Source organism: Gracilinanus agilis, chromosome 3 (assembly GCF_016433145.1).
Source record: "Gracilinanus agilis isolate LMUSP501 chromosome 3, AgileGrace, whole genome shotgun sequence".
In the NCBI taxonomy this organism is placed as follows: domain Eukaryota; kingdom Metazoa; phylum Chordata; class Mammalia; order Didelphimorphia; family Didelphidae; genus Gracilinanus; species Gracilinanus agilis.
This window is the reverse complement of record NC_058132.1, coordinates 10,550,348-10,559,434: the sequence shown is the minus strand read 5'-3', so window position 1 is coordinate 10,559,434 and position 9,087 is coordinate 10,550,348. Positions and strand designations below refer to the sequence as shown.

At 49.8% G+C, this 9,087-nt stretch overlaps 1 pseudogene; it reads left to right on the top strand.

Annotated features, from left to right (window-relative positions):
- Positions 1–9,087, top strand: part of LOC123240730 — a 98,329-nt pseudogene that overhangs the window by 7,530 nt on the left and 81,712 nt on the right.

The window sequence follows — 9,087 nt, the reverse complement described above, 5'->3', positions numbered from 1 at the left end:
ACCAATGACAGAGGACCTGCCCTGGACTTCAGGGGGGCTGCAGGGTTTCTCCCCCCCCCCCCATGGGGCTCCCACACTCTTTGACAGCCCTGTCTTTCATCCAAGCTGACAGTGGCCCCACCCTTGAGACCCCTCCCCCAGCCTCAGAGCCCCCCTAGGGGAAGTTTGGAGGTCCAGGGCCAGCTCTCACACGAGGGGCGGTGCCTTCTTGCATATGCCTGGGAATCAAGGGGTCCCTGGGGGCCCCATTTTACAGAGCAGGAAACTGAGGCTCCGGGTCTGGACTGGCTCAGTCACCGCCTGGTAGGGCTGAGGCTCTTGGCTTCACCCCAGCCACTCTCTTTTGTCTCCCTTATGGCTGCTGCTGCCCGGGGCGGGCACTGGGGTGGGCATCAGCAGTCCGGAGAACACGCAGCGGGCTCACCGCTCTCTTCTCTTCCCCAGCTCCTCCTTTGAGCCTAGCCGGGCCCTACTGGGAATGGCTGCTGGGGGCCCAGGAGCCGCCTCCCTGGTGAGTTGGAGCGCCGCGGGCCCCCCCCCCCTCCTCCCCTGCGCCAGAGCCCTTATGGCGCAGTGACCTCCGACACTGGGTTGGCACCTCCGGGGCTCCGTGCCCCCTTCTGTGGAACCAGGGGGCCTGGAAGCCGACGTCCATTGGGGCGCCTCCTGCAGGATGAGCTGGGAACAGGCCTTGTCTGAGGCCGGCCACGCCCTTCTGCCCGCTGCTTCCCCCCCCAGCAGGCTTAGCGCGGGGATGGGGCCAAGCTTCCTCTTCTGCTCCCTTGCCGGGTCCTTCCTCCCAAGGCCCAGATCACGGCCCCCAAACCCCCCCTCCCAGCCTGTCTCCCTTATCACTTTCTAGCCCAGCCGGCCTCCTGGCTCTCCCTTGGCCTCGGTTTCCCCGGGTTTGGTCGCAGCTTCACGGGGTTGAGGGATTGTGAGGTCGAGTCTGTAAAAATGGGGCGGGCCTCTGGGTGCCTCCCATCCCGGGTGGTGAGATGGAGGGCTCCCCCGGGCGCAGGGCGGCATGGGCTGGCTCTGCCCTGAGATGCTGCCTGCGGCCTTCTAGGAGGCGGTGACCTTCAGGGATGTGGCCGTGGACTTCACCCCGGAGGAGTGGGGGTGCCTGGAGCCCTGGCAGAAGCAGCTCTACCGGGAGGTGACGCTGGACAACTACAGGAACCTGCTGTCCCTGGGTAAGGGGGTTGGGGGCCTCCTTTCATGGAGGGGGTGCACAACCTGCCACCTCTCTGGGCCCCATGGGGGGGGGGCGGTTCTCAGCAGAGACCGGGGGCCTTTGCCCTCTTACTCCAGCTTGTATGACCCATGAGGAGGCGGAGGCGGGAGCCAGGCAGGTTGGTGACCTGCCCAGGGTCAGCACCCCAGCCCTGAGGTGCCCCGCTCCCCTCTGACCCCTGCACGTCTGTCCCCCAGCAGGGCTGCCGGGCCCCGGAGCAGATGTGATCTCAAAGGTGGAGCGAGGGGAGAGCCCGCAGGAGCTGCCTGGAGGAGGCACCGGTGAGTGGGGGTGGGGGCACTCGAGGGAGGCTGGGGGATGCAGACAAGACCCCCGCTGGCCTTTGAGCCCCTGACAGGGTGGTCTCCGGATGTACCTCCGAGGGGAGTCAGAGCTGGTGCCATCTCAGGAAGGTTCATCTTGTGCCGGCCCACTCGAGGGGGGCCTCAGACCCTGGCCTGCTCCCTTCAGCCTCTCTTAGCTGGGCTCTCCCAGGGTTCCCATGCCTTCCCAGTGGCCATCTGGCAGCAGCTCCCTGGCCGAGAGCAGCCCCTCTCGGCTTCAGTTTCTTCATATGTAAAATGACAGCAGTGACAGAGCATCGTCTGGAGAAAAGCACCATCCAGGCAGGAAAGGGTGAGAGGCGGCAACAACCCAGGTTTGAGTCTGGCCTTGCGCCCCTTGCGGCCTTGGGCCAGTCTCTTCACTTCCGTCTGCCTCAGTTTCCTCATGTATAAAACAGGATAGGACATGTGGTGCCTCCCTCTCAGGGTTATTGTGAGAGAGGGTTGGGGGAGAGGATGAGGGAAGCGCTTTGCCAGCCATCATTGCTGTTACTATTAGAAACCAGGGGCGATGACCCGGGGGTGGGGGGGGCCCAAGGTGGGGGCTGGGGAACTGGGACATGAAAGAGGGGTGGCAGGAAGCAGGCCTCAGGCTCCCCCATAGGGCCCCTCCAAGGTAGGGGAGTGGGGACATGAGAGTGGGGTGGCAGGAGGTAGGCCTTGGGCTCCCTGTAGGGCCCCTCCAAAGTGAGGGAGTGGGGACATGAGAGTGGGGTGTGGGGTACTCGGGCTCCCCATGGAGCCTGTGACCGCATTGACATTCTTTTAGAGATTTGGGGGAAGGGTTCAATGGTCTGGCCGCCGTCTGCAGCAAGATTCTTCATCTGTAGCTTGGGTACCGTCACTCCCAGCAGTGCCTCTAGGTTGGCAGGGTTCCGAGCTTCTGGAAGGGCAGCCAGGAATTGCCCCTTTTCATCCCACAAGCCTCTGTTCCATCCCTGCTGTCCAAGCTCATGCTATTTGGGAAAATGGGAAGCTCAGGCCCAGCCTTGGGGTGGGGGCAGAGCTGGGATCCATGCCAGGAAGCCCTGGGTCCTGGGCAGCACTGGACAAAGGCTCCAAGGGGAGAGATGGCACCTCCACAGTACCCTTGGGCAAGGTACCATAGGCAGGGTGCCCAGAGGGAAATCAGAGTGCAGGTATGGAGGGGAAGGGAAACCACTGAGTGCCCCCCACGCACACTTTTGTCTTCTTAGCCTTTGTCCTAGAGGGGCCCCCTGGAGCAGTGCTGGAGCTGGGGTGCAGGAGGATCAGGGTCTCCCCACAGGGGTCTGAATGGCTCTTATAGGCCCCAAGACTGCCCCAGGGAGTCGGGGCTCAGTGTCCTGGCCTGGCTGGGAGTGGGCCTCAGGCAGGATGAAGTGGGTGGTGCTAGGGAGAGCCTGGAGTCAGGAAGGCCCCAGTTTAGATCCAGCCTGGCTGGGTGACCCTGGGCAGGTCCCTTATCCCCAATTCCCAGCCCTGGCCTTCCCTCTGCCTCAGGCCCAGACACAGTATCGTCTCTGGAGCAACAGGCCAGCCTTTAGAGAGAGGTGATGGCTGCCGTCTGGACCTCCCCTGAGCTGGTAACAGGTGACCAGGCCTCTCATGGGGGCCATATCGCAGCCTCCCAAAGGGTCCTTTGGCCGGAGTCCCACATGGGCACAGGAGGGCTTGAATGAAAACAGAGGTGTTTGTCATGTGGCTGGCACACCCCCAGCTCCAGGCACCATGCTAGCTTCTCCCTGCCCCTGGGAGCCCCTCACCTTCTGCTCAGAGCGGAGACCCCAATAGATCTGGGCAGAGTATTGGGAAGGGGGCCTGGTGGCATGGCTAGAAAGGCAGCTGGGGGGATCGGAGCTTCTAGAGGCAGAATTGGGGGGGATGCTCCAAGCGGGGACCAGCACAGAGGCAGGCATGTGTCTGGACTTCACGCAGTGCCCGAGGGTGGTGGGTGCCACGAGCCTGGGCCTAGGGACAGCCATCGGTGGAGTTTGGCTTCTGACTTGGGCTCCGCAGGACACGTATCAGCACGGGCTTGGGGAGGATGTGTTTCCCAGTAACACCACTAGCCCATTCCTCGTCCAGTGTTTGCTCCCCAGCCTGGTCCTGGCACCACCCTGGTGTGCCCTGATTCCCGAGTGATCGGTAAATGCTTCCTCAGACAAGGTGCTCCTCGGGCTTCACTTCCTTCTCAGTGACGCTCTGGAGGAGGAGCCTAGAACGGCAGACACAGATCCAGGTTCTAGGCCTGGGGCGGCGCCCTGTGACTCGCAGCCTGGCCTCATGGTTCTCCAGCTCCATATCCTCCTCTAAAATGGCCTCGTGTTTCCAGGCATGCTGGGCCCTGGGCACGGGGTGAGGATCCAAAGTTGTAATAGGCATGAATGCGCTTTGTAAAGTGTTTCGCCCTGTGACTGAGGGAATGGTATTTAGTAGGACTAAGTCCGCCCTGTCAAGTTGGAAGATTCTCCTTGAGGAGACAGAAGTTAAATGTAAATCAGTGTTCTTGTCCCACCAGAGGGAAGAAGATATATTTATATTTTTTATTTCCTTCAGATTGGGAGACTAGGCCTGAAGCCAAAGAGTCTCCTCCAAAGCTGGGCATTTCTGTGGATGAATCATCCCGGGAGAGACTCGTGAGCGACAGGCCCCGGGACCTCAAATTGGGAGAAGCTTGGGCAGGCGATGGCCCGTTAGAGACGAAGCAGGGGAACCAAAAGCTTCCTTCCACACAATTAGCGAGTACCTCCAAGAAGGCTCCCAGCCAAGGGAGAGGCCAGGAACAGCCGGGATCAGAGCAGGACCCGAGTCAGCAGAGAGAGCCTTTGGGGCAGAGTCCCCATGAATGTGATATAAGTAGACCCAGTGGGAGCAGATATTCCGATCTCATTGGAGGTAGGGAAAGTGCCTCTGAGAAGGGATGTCCTGAGTGTCAAGAAGAGGACAAGTGCTTAAATGATCAGTGTTCTAAAAACCATCCTGGAGAGAAATGTTATGAATGCAGAAACTGTGGGAAGGCCTTTCACTGGAACACAGACCTTAACAGACATCAGAAGATCCACACTGGAGAGAAGCCCTATAAGTGCAATGAATGTGGGAAGGCTTTCAGCCAGAGCACCAAGCTGATTGCCCATCAAAGAAGTCACACTGGAGAGAAGCCTTATGAATGCCACGAATGTGGGAAAGCTTTCATGCATTACTCGTCACTCACTTATCACAAAAAACTTCACACTGGAGAGAAGCCTTTTAAGTGTAATGAGTGTGGCAGGTCATTTAGCCAGAAGACAAAGCTCAATTACCACGAGAGGAGTCACACTGGAGAGAAGCCTTATGAATGTAACGAATGCGGGAAGGCCTTTAGCCAGCATGCAAAGCTTATTTATCATCAGAAAATTCATACTGGCGAAAAGCCCCATAAATGTAGTGAATGTGGCAAAGCATTCATACATTATTCATCCCTTACTTACCACCAGAGAATCCATACTGGAGAGAAATCCTATGAATGTAACCAATGTGGGAAGGCTTTTGGCCGGAGCACAGACCTCATTAGGCATCAGAAAATTCATACTGGAGAAAAACCTTATAGATGTAATGAATGTGGGAAGGCCTTCAGCCAGAGTTCATGCCTTACTGTACACAAGAGGATTCATACTGGAGAAAAACCCTATGAATGTAATCACTGTGGTCAGGCCTTCGGTTGGAATCGAGACCTTATTAGACATCAGAAAATTCATACTGGAGAGAAGCCTTATAAATGTGATGAATGTGGAAAGACCTTCACTCGTGGCTCATCCCTTACCGTGCATCAAAGGATTCATACCGGAGAGAGACCATACGAATGTAACCAGTGTGGGAAAGCCTTCAGGTGTGGCATAGATCGTATCAAACATCAGAAAATTCATATGGGTGAGAAGCCCTATGTGTGTTTTCAGTGTGGGAAAGCCTTCAGCTGGAGCACAGAACTTATTAGACATCAGAAAATTCACACGAGTGACGAAGGCCCATGATGAATGTGAGAATGTGGTCAGCCAGAGGGACAGACCCTTAATGTACATCAGAGAACTGAAGAGTTGAAATAAACTTTGTAAATTAACAACTATGGATAAGCTTCCAACCAGTATTATTCCTTGTTTATCAAGTGTTCATACTTCAGAGAAACCATCGAAATGTAATCAATGTGAGAAGATGTTAGCAAACTCCTTACATTTAGCCCTAGTCAATTTTATCCTCGGATTTTGGAATCTGCCTTCATGTGCTAAACCTCTCTCCATTTTGAGTCAAGGGCAAATATGGTAAACAGCCCATTAGTGATTTTTTAGTGAGACACTGATAAATATGTTCCATGATACCCAGACAAGGAGCATTCCTTGGAGAACTCACAAGTTGACATTGATCCATTTTACAAGTACCCTGTGGGACTGTTCATTCACTAAGTTCCACATCCATCAAAACTGTCTAAACTGTATCTCCAGCTTCTCTCCAATAATAGAATGAAGTTCTTTCTCATATTCTTTGCTAAAATCTAGGTAAGCTAAAGCATTCTCTTGGTGTACCAGTCTAGAAAATTTGGCAGAAAAGGAGATTTGGATGCTTTGGTAAGATTTTTTGGCAGAGATACATGGTAGCTAACATCTTGTTAGCATTCTTCCTTTCTACATGTTTTGTTAACTATTATTGATCTCTTCTAGAATTTTGCCAAATTTAAGAACAATCTATAATTTTCAGACTTCATTTTCTTCCTTTTCTTAAAAAAATTAAGATATTCGTTTTCCAGTCATCTAATATTTCTCCATTAATTTATTATTTTCCAAAGATTATTAAGCATTAACTAACAGCTTTGCTTTCTTACTTAAAAAGGGAAGGCTTACTAAGGAGGCAGCCTATATTCAAAAATACTGATGTCAACATTAAAAGAAAACTTTAAAAAGAATTATTGGCAATAGATCACCAATTATATCTGCAGCTTTTAATACCCAAATACACAATTCATGTTGACCAAATCATCAAGGGCATTTGTTTCTCTCATCTTCTCACTCATCATGGGTATCAATTCCTTGTAGTCTATATTTGTTCTTCTCTTTCTAATCCAAAGATGGTGGTCCTTGGCAAGGAAAAAAGACATTGAGGAATTTAGTGGCACTGCATTCTGGGGTCGGTTCTGACTGTCCCATCCATTCTGAGTTATGATGCCCTATATCCTCTTCTTGCTCTATACATTTGACTCCTTTTTCCTCTGCTCTTTTTACCCCATCTTTAGCTAATAGGACTTTTTTATTCAGTTATTTAGTCATTGCCCCACCCTTATGTATCATATCCATGGGATTTTCCTACAAAGATACTGGAGTAGTTGCCATTTCCTTCTCCAGTGTTTCCCTGTTTTACAGATGAGGAACTGAGGCAAATTGGAGTTAAGTAACTTGCCCAAGCTCATGATGCAGCTGGTAAGTATCTGAGTCCAGATTTGAACTCAGATCTTCCTAACTCCGTGCCTGGTGCTCTATCTACTGAACCAGCTCTCTGTCCCTTAGTAGGAGCCCTCTTGATATGTCAAGATGATGATACATTGTGATGTTTGTCTTCTATTCCTTGACTTTTTTTCCATCCTCTGTGCATGTCCCTCTTGAACTCTAAACTGTTGTGCCTCCCCATCAGGATTGTTTAGACAGTTGTTCTCTTGTCCTCAATGGAATTGTTTCTCTTCGTGTTTTAGATTTTGTTTGTGAGGTCTTCCTATTTTTTTCTGGAACTGACTTCCCTATTGCAATTTAAGCACACAGCCCGGTGTGTATCCTTTCTTAGAATACTTGGAAATCGCTCTCAAAAGCCAAGATGCTCATCAGACTTCTGGCAGATTTTCTGTCTTTCGCTATCACAGCTGCTGGTATGGAATAGTCATTTCACAAACCCCCAAGGTTCCCATTCTTTCCACTCAAGCAAACTTCTTCCACAATAGTGTGAATCATATTCAGAAGAGAATTTCCCCTTTGGTCCTTCCTCCCAGCTTTGGAAGGATGTGCTTATCATCAAATCAGGTCACTCACATAGTTGGGTGATGGAGAACTCTCCTAGGTAATCAGGCAACTGAAGACGATGCCTTCACACAAGTCTTGGGTATCTCTTTTCTGAATTACCTTTTATTTCCTCTTCCTGTCCATTTTGTAGTATACACTAATGACAATATTGCTCATTCTTTATTTCATCATTCTTCATCTAAATGCTCTTTATCATACTTCTCTCTTATAAATTCTTGGATTTTCCAATTGGAATATATTGTAAATGCTTCTATCTCATCCCCTTCTAATGTCTTAGTTTGTTTTTGTTTTTTTTTTCAAGTAAGTTATACACTTTCATAGCCATTCTCTGGTCATACATCTCATCTTATTATGTTCCATGATTCCAAAGAAGTCACTTTGGCTTCCTTGGTTTGGCTCTCTAGTTCTTGCTTATTTATTACCTATACTTTGTGCATGTATGTATAGGAGTTGTTTTTTTTTTTTAATTAAACTTCCTTTCTTGGATTTTATCTCTTTGTGAATGTATGTCACAACTACTATTTTTTACACATTCTAGTTCTTTTTTATTCCCCAGAGGGAAAAAAATTGACCACATTGGGGAGGAGAAAATGAGCTTCAAGTACTAGGAAGATATTAAGAAGAATGGTCTGATTTGAGCAGAATGTGCATGTTAGGGAGAAGTGGAAACTTTTATAGTAGAATGGGCCTAAAAGATTGAGTGCCTTGGAAGCTAAAAAGGACAGGTTAGAACTGATGCAGATGTAAATAGAGAATGGAAAGGCTCTAGAGCAGGGAGAATATATTAAAGGGGCAAGGAGATGGATATTTTTAAGTAGCAAGTGTAGTAATCTAGGAGTAGGCATAATGAAAGCTGATATTAGAATGATTATAGCAGAAGTGAAAAAAGAAAATAAAAGGGAGATTGCAAAGAAGACACTGTCAAAACCAACGCTAATGACTTAGAAAGGTGGGGTATGGTAAAAAGATCATTACTCTAGAGCAGTGATTCCCAAAGTGGGCGCTACCACCCACTGGTAGGTGCTGCAACGATCCAGGGGGGGTGGTGATGGTCACACTTTTTGTATTACATTCTATTCTGAGTTCAATAAATAGTTTCATAATTTCCAGGGGCCACTAAGTAATATTTTTTCTGGAAAGGGGGCGGTAGGCCAAAAAAGTTTGGGAACCACTGCTCTAGAGGCAAAAAGCAACTGTCATAATCTCTTTCCTCCCTTCATAGTTCTATGATCTTCTAAACAATTCAGTTCCCTTTAATTTTTAGAAGCCTAGCACCTTGCTGCTATTCTTGCCCTAGGATAGAATGGAATTCTCAGACTTTAGATGCTTCTACATTGGACAGGAAGCTGTCATTAGAACTATACAATCAAGGGTACACTGGAGCCTGTTAATATTGGCTTGTGAGAGTTAAATTTTCTTTCTTTTTTTATTAAATACTTAGAAACCTTCACCACCAACAAAACATTTAACTAAACAAATGCATAAAAAAATT